The sequence below is a fragment of the Mustela lutreola genome, chromosome 16 (assembly GCF_030435805.1).
Source record: "Mustela lutreola isolate mMusLut2 chromosome 16, mMusLut2.pri, whole genome shotgun sequence".
Classification (NCBI taxonomy): domain Eukaryota; kingdom Metazoa; phylum Chordata; class Mammalia; order Carnivora; family Mustelidae; genus Mustela; species Mustela lutreola.
Window position 1 is genome coordinate 15,067,141 of NC_081305.1, and position 17,664 is coordinate 15,084,804.

Here is a 17,664-nt window from a genome sequence, read left to right on the forward strand (position 1 = left end):
CTTCCTCTAATACAGCCCCTCCCTCTTCCTACATTTTATCTTTTGCCATCTTTGCCAGGTCCTTGGTCTCAATTACAGCCCAATCATGTGTGTCATCTCATGTGTGGGGGACTAGATTTCTTGTCCACAGGACTTTCTTTCCTTCTTCAGCTCAGCTTACCATTGTCCAGAACTGGAAGCTGCTACATTAAACTATGGAGAGCTAAAATTTAAAAAAAAAAAAAAAATCCATTCTTACTAGGAAAAATGTAGACTCTTGGTTTCAGGATCCTCTGGGACCCATCATGGGTTATCTAAAGTACCAAAAATTATTAGCCTGATGTCTTAGTGGAAGTACTCAGGATATTAATTCACCAGTTGTGTATAATTCCCAAGTTAGTCTCTTATGCCAAACAGTGACTAATTAAGCTGTGGATAATGTCAGCCTGCAAGCATGATAAAACAATAATGATGATGGTAATAACAATAGCTAACACTGAGCGTTGTTTGGTGCCAAGCATGCTTCTAAGGCTGTTACATGCATTATTTGATTACTAGTAATCATAATAATCCTATGGCACATATACAATTATTATAGATGAAGAAACTAAGACTCGGAGAGATAAATTGTATGTGCAAAGGTTATAGGATTTGAACCCAAGCAAATGGATCCTAGAGCCTTGTTCTTAGTCACCACACTCTTTAAGAGTAGAACCCAACAGAATGCTTTACTCTTGTGTCCCTTCTAGAAGACTGGTTGCTCCAGGTGAAAACATAGAGAAATAAGTTAGGAACAAGAATAACACACACACACACACACACACAACCCACACCCCTTTATTTCTTTGGGGTTCAGTGAGGGGTGGGGCACAGAGCTGGGAGAATTAGCCTGTTCAGTTAATAATACGTGCTAAAAGAAAGGCATTTGGCAATAAAATATCATGGCAGTTTAGTTGGGAGAAGATTATTTTTAGCTACTAGGCAGGAAGGAGTTGAGTACACAATGTAGGGCCATCAAAAGTTTCTCAGCACAAAAGGAATATAATAAAAGCTGTGCTTTTAGGAAAATAAAACTACCACTGGTAACTATTATGGCCTGGAAGGAGGAGAGACTCAAGGTAGAAAGGCCACTTTAAAGATGTCTACAGGAACTCACAGGACAGGTAGTGAAGGCTGGAACCAGGGCAGTGACCCTGGGCATGGAGAGGCTGGGAAAGGCTCTGTGGAGTAAGGCCAGAGGGATGGATATGGAGGGTCGAGTTGATGACAAGATTCCAATCCGAGTGAGTGACAGAATGGGGTCTCACGCAGAGAAAGCGGAGAGCTGGGAGGGGAAGAATGTCTGGGAGGGAAGCGAAGGCACAGAATTTGAAGCTCTGGCAAGATCCATAGGGATACTGTTGAGGAACTTGAGTTTGAGAGGGAGGTTCGAGGGGAGACTTAGAACTTCTGCAGAGCATGGAGAGTCAAAATCATGGAAATGGAGGAGAATGTCAAGGGAGAATGTAGAGTCAAATCAAGAGTGATAAGCAGAATCCTGGGGGAACATTTACACTCAGAGGCAATAAGAAGCCAGAAAGGATCGAGTCACATAGGAAGGGAACTGAGAGCAGCATGGCCTGGAAGCAAAAGGAAGAGGACAGCTGGAGAATGAGGGGGTGACAGGCAAGGTGAAAGGTCACAGAAGGCAAGATGAGGCAGTGGAGGAAAAGACCTTTCTTCCTCCAACACTTAAAGAAAGGAGGAGAGGGTGAAGAAAGCTACAGACGTGGGGATGGTGAGAGGGGGAGTCCTTAGGGAGCTCATGGGGCAAGGCCATCCGGTAAAAGGGCCAGAGCATGGGCAGCAAGGAAGTACTCGATCAAAGTGCAACAGGGTTGCGATAAACACTGTGAGCAGTGTGACAGGGAGTCAACAGGAGAAGGACAGTGTAAAGTACTGGGGGAACGAGGGCCCCCTGATGTTGGATGATAGGTATGGTGAGTTAGTTGGCTCAGCTCTACAGCTTTTTATAAACTGCACTGGAGACGCAGGGAGTTTATATGTAGAAGCAGCAGACGGTGGAGTTCACTCTGGTTTGGGAGTTAGAACATGTGTTCCACTGAGAGACAAGGGGTCAAGGTCACTAAGGACTGCATAGAAAGGCCAGAGGACTGAGAGAAAGACATTGCCTAGTATGGCAGCCTTGAAGGCTCAGCTTTCCCTTTAAGATCACCTGCTCTGGAAACACAGCTGACAGACAGCCTCCAGCAGTCTCCACAACTCGGGACTCACCCCATGTTCGGCCCAGACCAGGCTGCTTCTCACCCCATGTTCGGCCCAGACCAGGCTGCTTCCAGGCTGCTCCTGTGAGGACTAAACTTGGTGGAAGTATGAAAACGGGCCACGCTTCCTCAGGTGGGACTCTTCTTACAGTTAAGTTTGCTCAGGGACTCCTCGTTGGCTTGGGTGAAATATTTCTCTGATCTTTCCCTGTGATCTGAGGCTCTTCCTCCCCGGTACCCCCCCCCCCCTCCTTTCACAGGTGTTAGAACTGCCTGGCAGTTTGAAGGTTCTTCCTGCCTGACTCCCTCTCACTCTATGTTTCCCAGGCATTTCCCCCAATCTCTTACATGTCTAATTCTATTTTAGCTTCTGCTTTTTTGGAAGTCCTGAATGGACACACTTGGGCGTGCTATTATTAGTGGAGGGCCGAGTGAATGGAAGGTGTGGGCAATGAGATGCCTACAAGGATGTGTAGATGATGCTCATGGATTCTTTTTTGAATTACGGACTCACAGGAAGACAAAAAATAGTACAGAGATTTCCCCTGTGCCCTTCACTCTGCTTGCTCCAGTGACAACATCTTATGTAATTAAAACCAAGAAATTGATATTGATATAATATTGTTAACAAGTTCATATGATTTGGGGTAATCTGTTTCTCATTATGTTTCTGTCCACATCATAGATATATTGATCTCATCTCCATTGCAAAAGGCCATGTAAGTAATAGTTCCCTTCCAAGTCAACCAGATCTATAACCACAAGGTTTGTAAATGCAAAAATAAAGTCATTAGGTGGAGGGACAAATAGGAAATGACATATGTCCACTGAGCAGAGAGCACCCCATCCATCCATCCATCCATCCATCCATCCATCCATCCATCCCTCCATCCACGTTTGCCAAGCTTTTCCCAAGTGCCAGGAACTATATGTTGCATCTACTGCATTTCGACACTGATATCAAAATGGTAGCAGCAGCTACCACACTTCTGTTCATGTTAAGACGCAACGAGAAGCCCAGATACATAGTTGTTTTCAGGGCAAAGGCTATGCAGATTTGTCCGTGATCATTTTCACCTAGACAGTAATTCAACTGGTAGCAAATGTATGCTCAACAGCCAGGATCATGCCTGTTTATGAGTCATTGTAAAGCACCGAGTGCATTGACATATACTTCATAAATGCTAAATAATAACAAGTCAGTGAACCTAGAAGTACTGGATTCAGTATTCAAGACATTAAATCCAACTTATGCTGTTCTAGAAGGAAGGCAAACAAATAAATCAACCCCAAATCAAATAAAGCCTACATCCATCCCTGGCCAGCGGTGGGTGTTGTCTGGAACGCTCTTTATGGGCGAATGTTTCTCTCACGAAGGGGCACTTGTTAGTACTTTACCTGACACATCACAGCCAATGCCTTGCCTGTGATTTGGAAGGAGAGTTTTATATCTGATCTACAGCAGACAGCAGGAACACTATGTTCTTAAAGCTCCACTTCCCTTTATTTGATGCCAGAAAATAGTATCTGGTGAAGCTCTGGAGAAGAACAACCGTCACTCCACTGAGCAATTAGACTGGTCCTGGTGGGAAGTCTCTGCAGGCAGTACTGGGAGACCCTGTTTGTATTTCAAAGCCAGGATTTAGTTGTCCTTTAAGATATAAGTCTCTTCAGGGCTGCCTGTGACTCCTTGAGGGTTTAGGCACACAACCCAGAAAGCCTGAAATGCCACGGATGCTGTTCTGGCAACTGAACCAGACTACAGCACAGCTGAATGCTTTTCTGATTCCCAGTCCGGAGCTTTGAGCACAGTCTGGTGCTATCTGATTTGGGATCTCCGGGCACAGCCCCTTCTCTCTAGAAGCCTACCATCTTGGTTCCACAAACATGATTGACCTCCATCTACATTCCCTTAGTCATTTCAGAGTGCAATCATCCTTGGAAGCAAAGCGCGACCCTCCAGAGCAAAAGAGGGACGGCAAAGCCACTGTAAGATGAGGCAGCAATAACTCTGACATCTCTGGGAGTGACACACACAAACAAGATCATATTCTGAGTAGAGTCTAGAGGAGATGCTATCCTTCAATGGTCATTTCCAAAAGGATTTTACTCTCATTCAGTTGCAGCCAAAGGGATGAGAGCCAAGAAGCCCATGCAAGACACCTAAATCTGGCCAATGAAGTGTTGAGGGGAGGACTGAGCCAAAGGGGAAGGTACAGAGCCAAGAAACAAAAGGTAAAACAGCCATCAGATGCTGACCTTGTTAATTTTTTTTTGAATACAAGTGATTCTAGCCAGTTGCTGCCTGGCCCAGACCTAGCTCATCACATCCCGCGTAAACAGAATGATGGTTATACAGTGTTTGGGACAGTGGTTCTCAAACATTACTGTGCAGCCAGTTTACCTGAGGAGTTTCTTAAAAAGGCCGATTTCTGCTCTATAGCATCAGAGATTCTGACTAGGTAGGTCTGGGACAGAACTTGAAAAGTGTACATTTTTAGCAAGCACTCCAGTGATAGAAGCAGATGTATCACCTACCATATTTTGGAAGTCATTGCTTTAAATCACAGCCTTTCAATCTTCCTGAGGGTGTGATATTAAGATGTTGAGAGAAATACCTTCCAAATAATCCAGCCAAACCTCTCATTTTACAGATGAAGAAATTGAGGGCTTAAGTAACCTTCTCAAGGTCACTCGGCTGGTTAAATGTAAAAAGTTAGGACTAGAAGCAAAGACTAGTTACTGTGCCTTTTGCATTTACTATACTGTATGATTTGTGGAAACTCCTCTCTGTTAGGTCCAGTTGGATATATACACACAAAAATAGAAATTAGAGTATGTCTCAATTATTTATAAAAATTTTCTATCCTTTGAAGGAACTGGTGAGAGCTTCAGTGTTGCCAAGGCAAATGTTCATAAGAAAATGGTACTTACCGTCTTTAAAATCAATGGTGAAGAAGATGACAGAAGGGACTCATAGTTGTCCTCTGAACAACCTCAATGTCTGGGTTCCCCCAAATCAGTGCCTGGGGTAAAACAAAGAGTAAACAGGTGCAAGAAATTGTATTTATTCCTGATGCTACATTAACATAATAAGTACTTTCCATAAGCTGTGCTAGAATCAAATGAGCTTTAAGTGTCATAATTATGCTCTTCATCTTTAGGTTAATTTTTCACTTTACTTTGTGTGGCCATGGTAAATTGAAGCTGAAGGGTTCCGTGTCTCAGCAAATTCCAGATGTGTCTTGACAAGGGCCACTGGAAGATTAGTTCATAGTTGTTTGAAGACCTCTCTGATATGGGCTACCAGGCTCTGAGAACTTCTTACTCACTTGTCTTTTGGTAATTCTCTTTATATGTGGAAGTGAAAACTGAGTACAGCCTCATTTCAGATGAATGGGGACTCAGAGAAATTATGCCAAGGATAGTGACTAGACCTTCACAACTGAAGAGGTTGCCCTCACTCACTGACTGGTTCATTCATTCATTCAATAAATATTTATGAAGACCTTTTATATGCCAGGCCATTATTCTGCTCAGTAGTATATGTTTACGCAATGGGAAGCTGATTGGCTAGAAAGAGGGTAAATCCTCATCACTAGTTACGCAAGTCATTTAACACAAAGGCTATGGTCTTGTGACACTATGTGTTGTAGAGGCAAGAGCACCCAACTGGGAATCAGGAGGTCCAGTTCAAATTCTGAGCCACTTTGATATAGCAGAATTTCTCAACCTCAACGCTACTGAGATTTGGTGCCAAAGAATTCTTTGCTGTGGGGAGATCTATCCTGTGTCTCATAGGCTATTTAGCATCATCTCTGGCCTCTACTTATTAGATACCATTAGTATCTCTTAGTTGTGGCAATCAGACACGTCTCTAGACATTGCCACTGCCAAATGTCCCCTGTGGGGGAGGCAAAATTGTCCCTGGTTGAGAATTACCGGATATAGTAATAACTGCTAGCTTTTAGCAGCTATTAGCGCACTGTGGTAGAGCTCTATATACATCCCACTCAGTCTTGAAACATGCATTTCAGTGTAAGCAATGCTATTCCCCATTTTACACATGGAGAAATGGAAGTCCACAGATGTTAAGGAAACAAACCAATATTATACAACTGGCAAGCGCTAGAGATTTGAACCCAGGATTTTGAATCTCACGGCTCATGTTCATTGTTCCCTACTTTTTTTCTTTTGCTACGGTGTATTCCACACACTCAAAAAAAGCAGAGAATTATCTAAAAACACCTATGGACTTAGTACTCTGAATTTAACAAATGATACTATTTTTATCATATTTAATTTCTATCTTTTTGTTTTGGCAATAAAGTGCTGCAAATACAGATGAATCTCCCTCTTAGACATTTTCACTCTGTTCTTCTCAATTCCTTTCCCCAAATAACCGTTCTGTTGAAGCTGTTCCTTCCTGGAAAAGATTTCACACACCTTTTACACATACGCATGTTCACAAACCATATGCAGCACTCCAAAATATGCATAGAGAGGGTATACCTGCTTCTGTAATTTGCTTTCCTTACTCAACATTATGTTTTTTAGTTTTTTCCTATGTTAAAACTATAGTTCTAATACTTGTATTTTAATTACAGAATTGTAGGAGATGGCCACAATGTGTTCAACTGTTCTCCTCTCGGTGGGCATTCAGTTTGTCTCCCATTGTTATCACAAATTGCATAGCTGGGAATGCAGTGGTGTATGTGTAAGAGTTTCTCCAGGACACATATCTCAAAAAGGGATTGCTGGGTTGCAGGCTGTGCACATCTTCAACGGTATTAAATATTGCCAAATCGCTCCACAGAATGATTGCACTAAATTACACTCCCTCTAACAGACTGTAAGAGTTTTCATTTCTTTACATCCCTGCCAATGCTCAGTATTTTCAAACTTTATGTTTGCCAGCCTGATTAGGGAGAAATAGCATATAATTATTATTTCAAAACCTTGTGTTCTTAACCACTCCTCTTATGTCTACACTGCTGGAAGCTTCAGTTATGTAAAATGGAGAAAATACCTTTGCCTATTCATATGAGTTGTAATAAATCCTTCTGCTGTAGTATGTGAGTGTATTTTGTAAATATCAAGTGCCACTTTTGTGCATTGCTGGTGGTGGGAGAGAGTATTTGTAGTTTCTCTGGCAGGCAATTTGACAAAATCTATCAAAATTTCAAATGCACATATATTTCTTTTAACTTAAAAAATCTCAGAATTACAGGAAAACTCACAAAAATAGTGAAAAGAATTCTTGGTATGACCCAGACTGTCAAAATGTTAATGTTTCAAAATATGTGCACTATGATTCTTGATCTCTTTCTCCTTTCTCCCCTCCTCTTTTCTCTTCCATTTGTATATATGTGTATCTATAAGCATCTATAAATGTACACACTTACATATTATATTTCCAAAATGATTTCCTCTGAAACTTTTCTACAAAGGCATTCCATTATTTAACCATTGAAAACTTGTAAAAAATCAGGAAATGAGTGTCAACACAATACTATTATATAACTCCTATATCTTATTCAAAGTTTATCCACTCTCCAACAAAGGTCCTTCACAGTAAAAGAAAGTATTTTCTTCCTCTTCCAGGATCCAGTCGAAAGTCATTTGTTGTACTTAGTTGTCATGTCTCTTTAGTCCCATTTAACATGGACAAATTCTTCAGTCTTTTTTGTCTTCCAGGATATTTTTGAAGATCAGTTATTTTGTAGAACACCCCTCATTATGTTTCCTCATAATTAGAGAGAAAATATGCATTTATGGCACAGAAGTAAGGTGTCCCCAATGTATCACTGAAGTATGTACCTGACGTCGGTTTGCCCCACTTATGGTAATGTTATTATTATTTTTTAAAGATTTTACTTATTTATTTGACAGAGAGAGATCACAAGTAGGCAGAGAGACAGGCAGAGGTCGGGAGAAAGCAGGTTCCCTGCCGAGCAGATAGACCAATGTGGGGCTCGATCCCAGGACCCTGAAATTATGACCCGAGCCAAAGGCACTTAACCCACTTAACCCACTGAGCCACCCAGGTGCCCTGGTAATGTTATTTTGATCACTTGGTTATGGTGGTATCTGCCAAGTTACTGCTTTCCCCCTTATAATTTAGTATCTTTTGGGGAGATATTTTGTGACTACAGACATATTCTATTTATATCGGATGGACTCAGATTTAGTAGGTTGTATTGGGTTACTATCCTTGTTTATCATCATGACCAAATTGCTTTATGCTTGGTCAGTGAACACTCATTCAAGCTGACTTCGGCATCCTTTTGCTCTATCCCCATTCTTCTTTAGCACTTCCTTACTTTCTGGCACCAAAAGATGTCCTAGATTCATTTCATGCCTACCCAGCTCCTGTACTAGAGCTGGCCATTTTCTAAGGAGCCCTTGTTCCTTCAAGGGAAGAATGGTATTTAGAAGCCAAGATACAGGTGCTAGGTGTGTTCTTTGTTACAGGTGCACCTAACTTTCAACCTATTGATTTCTCCTTCAGAAACTTCTGCAACAGATATACCCATATTTTGTTAAAAGATTTATGTAAAAATAATTAATTGCTGCATTAAATAGAACAGCAAAAGGCTAGACACAACTGAAAGTGTCATCAGGAGGGTTAAATAAATTATTTAAGACTATATAACTATATATTTAAGACTATATACAATTATTTATATAAATTATTTAAGACTATATAACTGAATACTATGCATCCATAAAAGATTGAGAAATTATTTCCAAAATAGATTAAGTTAAAAAAAATCAATTTATAGAACTATGTATAAATTGATTTTTTTTAACTTAACAATCTATTATAGTACATTACTAGTTAGGTACTATCTAATAGGTACTATCTAATAGTACGTTATACGTTACTATTTAGGTACTAAAAGGGGAAACCACATACACATACATTGTATATGTGTATGTGTTTGCTGATAAATGCATAAAATATCTCTGGAAAAGCTTACATAAACCAAAAAATATTGACTGTGGGTAGGAGAATTGGGCCATCTGAGTAACAGAGAGAAGAAGGCTTTCATTATAAACTATCTTGAACCATTAAATTTGGAATCATATGAAGCCTTAAAAAATACTATGAAAGATAAAACAAAGTATCATTTTAATATAAAGTATTGATTACCAACCCAAATATCAAAAGAGGAAATCTGTTTTCTGGGACAATAGTCTAGCTAAAAGCATAACTGCAATTGGATCATTATCTTAGCATAAACATAAACAGTCTTATGATACTTTTATGATTTAACTTCTCCATCTGTGATATGGGTATAATATTATTAACCTAAAAGCCAGAGGAAAGGAAATCGAGGCAAGAGTGAAAACACAAAGTGCCAAGATATTGTGACTGTTAGTCATGACACATTCTCACAATTATGTGATTTTAAGAAATATCTATTGAATGAAGGAATGGAGGGATGGATGGATGGATGGATGGATGGATGAAGATATAAGAGAAGGAAGATGGGAGGAGAATTATGTTCAACCACTTCAGTTTCAGGAAAAGAACTTTTTTTTTTTTTAAGATTTTATTTATTTATTTGGAGAGAGATCACAAGTAGGCAAAGAGGCAGGGAGAGAGAGTGAGAGGGAAGCAGGTTCCCTGCTGAGCGGAGAGCCCAATGGGGGACTCGATCTCAGGACCCTGGAATCATGACCTGAGCCGAAGGCAGCGGCTTAACCTGCTGAGCCACCCAGGCGCCTAGGAAAAGAACTTTTAAAAGCACAGGAATACATTAAGGGACAGTCTTAAGGCAAATAAGCTTTAATGCACTGTTGTTATTCAATATTTCTCCTAAGAATTGTGATGCTCCAGGTAGGCCACACAGCTTAGTAGTGAAGACCCTGGGTTTTGGGGTCAGGGAACTGTGTTCATATTCTGGCTCTGCTACACTACGTCTGTGACCTGGGGCAAGTTAGTTAACTAATTTGTGCCTCAGTTACCTATCCTGTAAATTGGGACTTCTAGGATAGCTGTGAGGATGACACGTGATGAGCTATTACCTATAAAGCACTTAAAACTGTGCTGACACATGATAGAGTCAACAGATAAAAGCTATAATTTGTTTTTATCTTCATTTTATTATGGTAAGACCATTTACTATGAGATCTCTCTTAACAACATTTTAAGGATACGATAAATACATTTTATCGTTATCTACAGTAATCATATTGTACAGTGCATCTCTAGAACTTATTCATCTTATCTGAGTGAAACTTTATACCCACTGATCTGAAAGTCCTCCTGGCAACTACCATTATATTCTCTGCTCCTATGAGTTTGACTATTTTAGACACCTCATATAAGTGGAGTCACGCAGTATTTGTCCTGTGACTGGCTTATTTTACTTAGCATGACTTCTTCCAGATTTATCCATGTTGCTGCATACTACAGATTTTTTTAAGACTGAATAATGTTCCATTGTGTGTATAAACACCATTTTCTTTATCCATTTATCCATAAAAGGACATTTATGTTATTTCCACATCTTGACTACTGTGAATAGTACTGCAATGGACATGAGAGTGCTACTATATTTTCAGGATCCTGATTTCAATTCTTTTCAATAAATAACCAGAAGTAGGATTCCAAGATCATATGGAAGTTCTATTTTTATATTTTTTTAAGAAACCTCAGCTGTTTTATTTTCCTTCTTCTTCTTTTTAAGATTTTATTTTAAAGAAATCTCTATCCCCAATGTGGGACTCAAACTCACAACCCTGAGATTAAGAGTTATATCCTCTACCGACTGAGGCAGCCAGGCATCCTGCTATTGTCTTCCATAGGGGCTGTAGCATTTTACCTTCCCACCAACAATACACAAGTTTTCCAATTTCTCTACATTATCCCCAATATTTGTTGCTAAGTTACAATTCTCTCTCTCTCTTTTTTTAAAGTTTTATTTATTCGTTTGAAAGAGAGAGAGAGAGCACACAAGCAGGGGGAGAAGAAGAAGGAGAGGGAGAAGTAGGCTCCCTGCTGAGCCAGCCAGGAGCCTGATGTGGGGCTCAATTCCAGAATTTGGAGATCATAACCTAAGCTGAAGGCCAATGCCTAACCATCTGAGCCACTGAAGTGCCCCTATAATTCTTATCATCATGTAATTTTTAGAGCTAGGAGGGCCCTCAGAGATGATCTAATTCATGTCTCTTATTTTTCAGGTGATGAGAAATAAAAATGGAGCTCAATGAGAAAAAGTAGTGGTCCAACGTGGCATAGTCAACCAAAGCAGATTCAACCCTAGAACATCAGTGGTGAGATTGCCAGCTGTGTTAGAATGTAAACAACCACAGCCTCCTTGTAGCTCCTCCCATCAAGGGGACGAGTCCATTTCCCCAGTCCTCCAAAGTAGTGGAATTGAGATTGTGTGATATGAGCCTCAGCCTCAAGGGGTCTTGCAGCTTCTGCTTTCACTCTCTTGGACACTGTTGCTCTACGGTAAGGCTTGGGTTAGCCTGTGGGAGGATGAGAGACCGCATGGAGTGTAGACAAGAAGTCCCAGAGGAGGCCTTCTTAGACCAACAACCAGTTGGCCAACTGCCAGAAACGTGAGGGAGATGCCCCCTCCCTAGAACATCCAACTCCAGCCAAGCCACCAGCAGACCACAAAAATCAATTGAATTGGTCCAGACCAGCAGAGCTACCCTAACTGTTCAGCCATTCCAGCCATCCCATGGAACTGTAAGCTAAAAAATAAATATTTGATGTTTTGAGCCACTACCTTTGAGAGTGGTGTTTTTTACAGCAAGGACTGATAACGAACCCAATGATGGCCTCTCTTCAATGACACCACATTTATAATTCATCTCTAGGATGTCGGATGGCCAGCTATGCACCAAGATTAACTCCCTCTCCCACCCATGTGTTACCTGGTCCCTGTCTCTTTATTCTCAAGAACACCCCTGCCTCTGGATGGGATTCTGCCAAGGGAGGGAAAGATCCATGTCTCCCAGGGTTACAGACCATAATTCTGCAGCAATAGCAAGAGAGATTAGTATAGGACCCAGGGAACTGCTGGCTGCAGAGCCCTCTTATTCTACTTCTTTCTTCACAGACTCTAGACTGATACGCAAATATGTTGTTGTTTTCTAATAGGACTAAAAGGGCGGGGGCTTAGGTGGCACTAGCTTGGGAGGTGCTGGGCAAACAGTAGAACATCCTATAAAAATGAAAGCCAGGGAATGATTTTCTTGAGTCATATGACCCCAGATTTTCATTAATCATCCTCCTTTTCTCCCTCATTTCCCTTTTACTTGACTTTCATTAAGAGTACCCACCTCTACCCCCACCCCCTTAAAGTGCCCATTTCCATTTCTAGAAATCAATTAAGGGTTTTCCAGTTCCCATTTAATTTCATACCTGTATCCTGTACTCAGTCCTCATCCCTCCAAATTCAGGCCTTTTTTTTTTTTTTTTCATTTTTGTCTTTTTTTTTTTTTTTTAAATTTTTTATTTTTTATAAACATATATTTTTATCCCCAGGGGTACATGTGATTTGGTGAGTGCTGTGAAGTGTGTAAACCTGGTGATTCACAGACCTGTACCCCTGGGGATAAAAATATATGTTCATTTTTGTCTTTTAAGACTCTTTTTCTAACTGCTCCCATACAGTTGAAAAAAACACTACGCTCCTGATTAAAGTCCCAAGATCCTTCTAATCCCAATCTTAGGAAGTCCTGGCTCCTCAATTACTAAGAGGCCAAGTACAGGAAGCAAAGGAAAAATTGGGCTTAGGAGACAAGGGAATCAGTTAGGGACCTGGAAATCGCAGGGGAGAGAGGCCAGTGACAGTGAGGGAGCTGGAGTCAGACTGGCTGCTGGTCCCTTCTCATCGAGGCTCATTCCCTTGCATCTCCCTTGGACACTGCGTTCAGAACTCCATCCTCCTCGAACTGTGCCCTAACCAGTGTGAATGGCAAGTTTCTTCATGGGATTCTTGGAATAAACAGAGGTGCTTTGATCACCCAGGTGGGAAGAAAGTGGTTTTGACCACTCCCATCAGCATGTGGGGTGTTTGGTACTTTTCAAAGGTGCTTTAGAGGAAGAATGAGGAAATCTCTGTGTTGTCACCCTGGAAACTCTGGTTCATGACCTTATCAGCCCTTTTGGAATTTCCCAGGTTGGCTTTCTGTCCCACATGGAGCTCTTCCATTTTAATTGAAGTTTCTGGGCATTGGTATAAAAATGGTTGCAGTGATAGGACAGGAGACATCAGAAGGTAGTTTAGGTTCTAGTCCTCACAGGAGTTGAGGTCTGCTGGCCAAAGCACACAGGTTTCTAAAGGGAAAAACAAAGTTTCCCACAGATAGTGATATAAATGTAAACAGCCTCTCAGTGTGGGCGTCCTATGGGTTACTTCATCTTCCAGCAGGAATTTCCCAAACCTGACCACTCTCTCAATGGCTAACAGAGAACGAGGAAACGTGGCAATCACAGCTGTCAGTTTAGAAAACAAACCGCTTACTCTTTACAGCAAGGGGACCAAAGTTTTTCAAGAGAAAGATCTAGCTGCTCTTCAATTTATCAAAATGTGACAGGGTAGTGATTACAAATGCAAATGTAACCTTTAGGTGCTGTAAGTGAAACAGTACTCACAGCTAAGCTTGTCTGCCTATTGCTGGCCTGCACCCAGTAGGCAGCTCAGGCTGGATTCCTATCTAGAAGCCACCGTTTTTATAACCATATCATTGCAAATTCTGCTCTGTTTGGTTTTTTTGGTGGGGGGGTTGAACTACTACACACTTTAAAGAATGACTATAGAGTTCCCCTTTTAAAAAAAGGATTTATTTATTTTAGAGAGAGAGAGAGAGAGAACGAGTTGGGGGAGAGGCAGAGGGAGAGACTCTCCAGCAGACTCCCCGCTGAGCACAGAGCCTGATGTGGGGCTCGATCCCATGACCCTGAGATCCTGACCTGAGCTGAAATCTGGAGTCAGTCGCTCAACCCGGTGAACCATCCAGGTTCCTCTACAGCTCCCTTTCCAAAGTAAACTTAAAAACAAGATAATGTCTACACTTTCCCCATTGTGATTCAAGAAATACACGAATAGCTATGAGGTGCTAGCCACCATGAGAGGCGTTATTACCTAGAATTTTCACAAGGCTTTTGTGAAGGAAGAATAGTCATCTTTGTGTCCCCATTTTACAGATGCAAAGACAGACTCCAAGCACATAAGGGGTTGGTTATGATTACTTGGTTATTGAGAGGCAGAAAAGATATTTGAAGCCAGGTATCCCAAGTCTAATGCCAGTATACCTTCAGGATGTCAGCACTGAAGTTGAGTGCTTGGTAATGAAAAAGCAAAAACATGACTTGTGGCTTCATTGTCTTTTTATGGGAGCATGGTGTAGCTGAAGAGGGAAAAAAATATCTAAGGTGGAAGAACTTGACTGGGAATAGGAGAAAGGCAAGAAGAAGTGAATTCTGATCCATTTTCAAGCAAACACTTTAATTAAGCATCTCTCCCTTCAGTTTCTTATGGAATACCCGCTCCTTCTCCCTGCAGTTGGGGAAGTCCCTGAGGCCCGAGGGTCCAGGGTCTTGGCGGTGGGGAGTGGTCATCTTGTTTAATAAGGAGATACATGGCTTCAACATGATCACCCAAACTGCAAAGGCCAGCCAGGTTTCAGTGCTGAGATTTGGGAGACGTAGAATTTGGGCATATAAAATAGTCCCTGGTGATTATTAACCAGGCTCAGCTCTGTACTATCCTTTGAAAGAAACAAAAATTCAGCTACATAAATTTTAAAGATCTAATTGGTTTTATTAAATGATTCAAGGTTGGGGTAGCATCCCATCTCACAACCCCCATCTGGAGGGGTCTCTGAGGAGAAGCTCAGGGGAGGTACTAAATGAAAGGTATTTATAGAAGGAAGGAGGGGCAAGAATGTCATTGGCAAAAGAAAAGGATTACTTTCGTCAGCGTGGCCTTCCCTTAGGGGGAAAAGCAAAGGGTCTTGTCATGCAGTTTGCCTCAGGTTTTTTTTTTTTTTTGCTGGGATGGGGGCTGGGTGTCCCGGATGGGGGTGCAGATGGAGAGAACCCAAGTGGTAGACTCATTGGCACTAACTGAAAAAGTTCAGACTGGTTAGGACTACATTTCCGGGTAGGCTGAAACTGCAATTAGGTTATGAATCAAGCCCTGCTTTGGGAACTCAGTCTAAGAGATACCATATTGGGCCTATGGGTTTTGTTTTAACAACCTAGAATCCCTTCCTTAAAAATGGGACATTCACTAAAATACGGAGCTCCCTCACACAAAGGATGTTACAGGATGCATTTTCCCTTCTGAGTCATGACCGCCTGTCAGGACACCTTTGGTTAGTCATTCTTTCTGCCTGACCGGAGTCTCCATCAGCAGGCTTGGTCCAGCCTGCCATAGCTTTGAAGAGAAGCTGGGCAAGACTCTTAGGAGATAAGCTAATCTTCATTAAATGAATTTTTTCCCTCAGTTTATTTTTTCCAGAGTTTTATTTTTAAACTATAAAGTGTTAAAGAACCATAAGAAGGGTATTTATTTTTTTCAATTCATGAAGTCCCCACATCACCACCTCTAGGGATATCTGTTGATTAAAATGGACAGTGATATTAGCTCTATTGTTGGCCTCCATGACTACACTTGGAAGATTTCAGAAGATATGGTTTACTAGGTATTTCTATTTCCATACATCTACAGTGATTTTGAGGATGACAAGGGAAAAAACATGAAGAAGTAGGATATCCACAAATTTTTTTCCATAATGAAGGACACTGAAATCTGCCATTTTTCCTGTACTTGCATTTTTGAAGAAGTCTGGTAGATGAGTTAAACTTGGCCTACAGTTGTCTTTGCTTGAGTATGAGCGTTCCCTTCCAGAGGAAATTCCATATACTGTGGAGTTCGGGGGGAGATGCTTTAAAATGTGCACATTATTTCCCTAACTCTCATGAATATAAAGAACAGTACTGAAAGCAAGCACTGACTGCTTCAGAGGGGAGGAAGAGGGGTGTGCGGTTGCCCAGTTACCCAACCAGAATCATGTTGGATTCCAGCCTCGCTTCCCCACACCCTACCCACAGGAGACTGACATTTAGACAAACGTGTTCTCAGCCACCGGCGCAGCGCCCGATGCAGGGCATGGCTCTGAATGGCTTTGGCATCTGTTTTGTCTTGCCTCATGCCCACATACTGGGGCTGCTTGTTTTCATCCAATAGCAATTAGCACCGTGGTAAATGCCTTGTGCCCTGTGCTAATTCAGAAGAATAAGCATGTCACACTCTGCCAAGAATTACAGCTAATCACAGAGGGCTCCGGGCACACCTGCCCTGTCATTAGGCTTTTGTTTTAAAAGGAGGGGTTGGTGCAACCCGAAACATTGCATTCTCTTCTTGGTTAGGGATAACCATGGAGACCCAGGGGAGGCCTGGAGTGTGGGCGGGAGTGCCAGCCCTGAAGTCATGCTTCCTCGGAACAAGAACAGAGAGCAGCAGGGAATGCCGGCCACTCTTACTGGTGGGGCAACTGCAGACAGGGTGGCCCAGGGAGTGCTCCACGAATGTGTGGAAGCTCGGCTTTGAGCAGTGCCCGGTGCTGGAGACTGTTCGGCAACCACTGTGGACATAATGTATGGGAATAAAGACCTGAACTGATGCCACTTGTGGTGCAAAAGCTTTTTGGTTATTATTTTCTCATAGGGTCATCATCTAACCTGGCAGCTGTCCTTATTCTAAGAATGCACTGTTTATCCTAATTAATATTTATCATTTATTTTAGTTTCTAAAATGCCAGGCTTATTAAGGTATAATTTACATTAATGGAAATTCGTCCTTTTAATGCATACCATTCTGAGTTTTGACAAATGTGAACAGTCACATACCCATTACCACGATCAAGCCAGAGAACAACTCCACTGCCCCTAAAAATTCCTTCTTGTTTTTTTCTTGTCACTCCTCCTTTCCAACCCCCAGACCACCCAATCACTGATCTTATTTTTGTCCCCATTATTGTTTTTTTTCCAGAATGGCCTATAAATGAGATCATTTAGTAAGCAGTTTCCTGTTAGTGGCTTCTCTCACTTTGCATAATGCTTTGAGATTTACCTCTGTTGTGTGGATCGGTAATTTGTTCCTTTTTATTGTTAAGTGGTATTCCATGGATGAACCCCAGTTCATTCTCCAGCATTTGCATATTTTGGTTGTTGCCCCCTTTGGCTCTGTGAACAATGCTGCTGTGAACATTCGTGTACAAGTTGTTGGACATAAATTTTTACTTCTCTTGGGCAGATAGGAGTGGAATTCCTTGGTCCTTGGTTGTATATTTAACATTGAAAGAAATTGCCCAAATATTTTCTAGAGTGGATGTACCTTTTTGCATTCCCATCAGCAATGTCTGCTGGTTACAGTTCTCTACA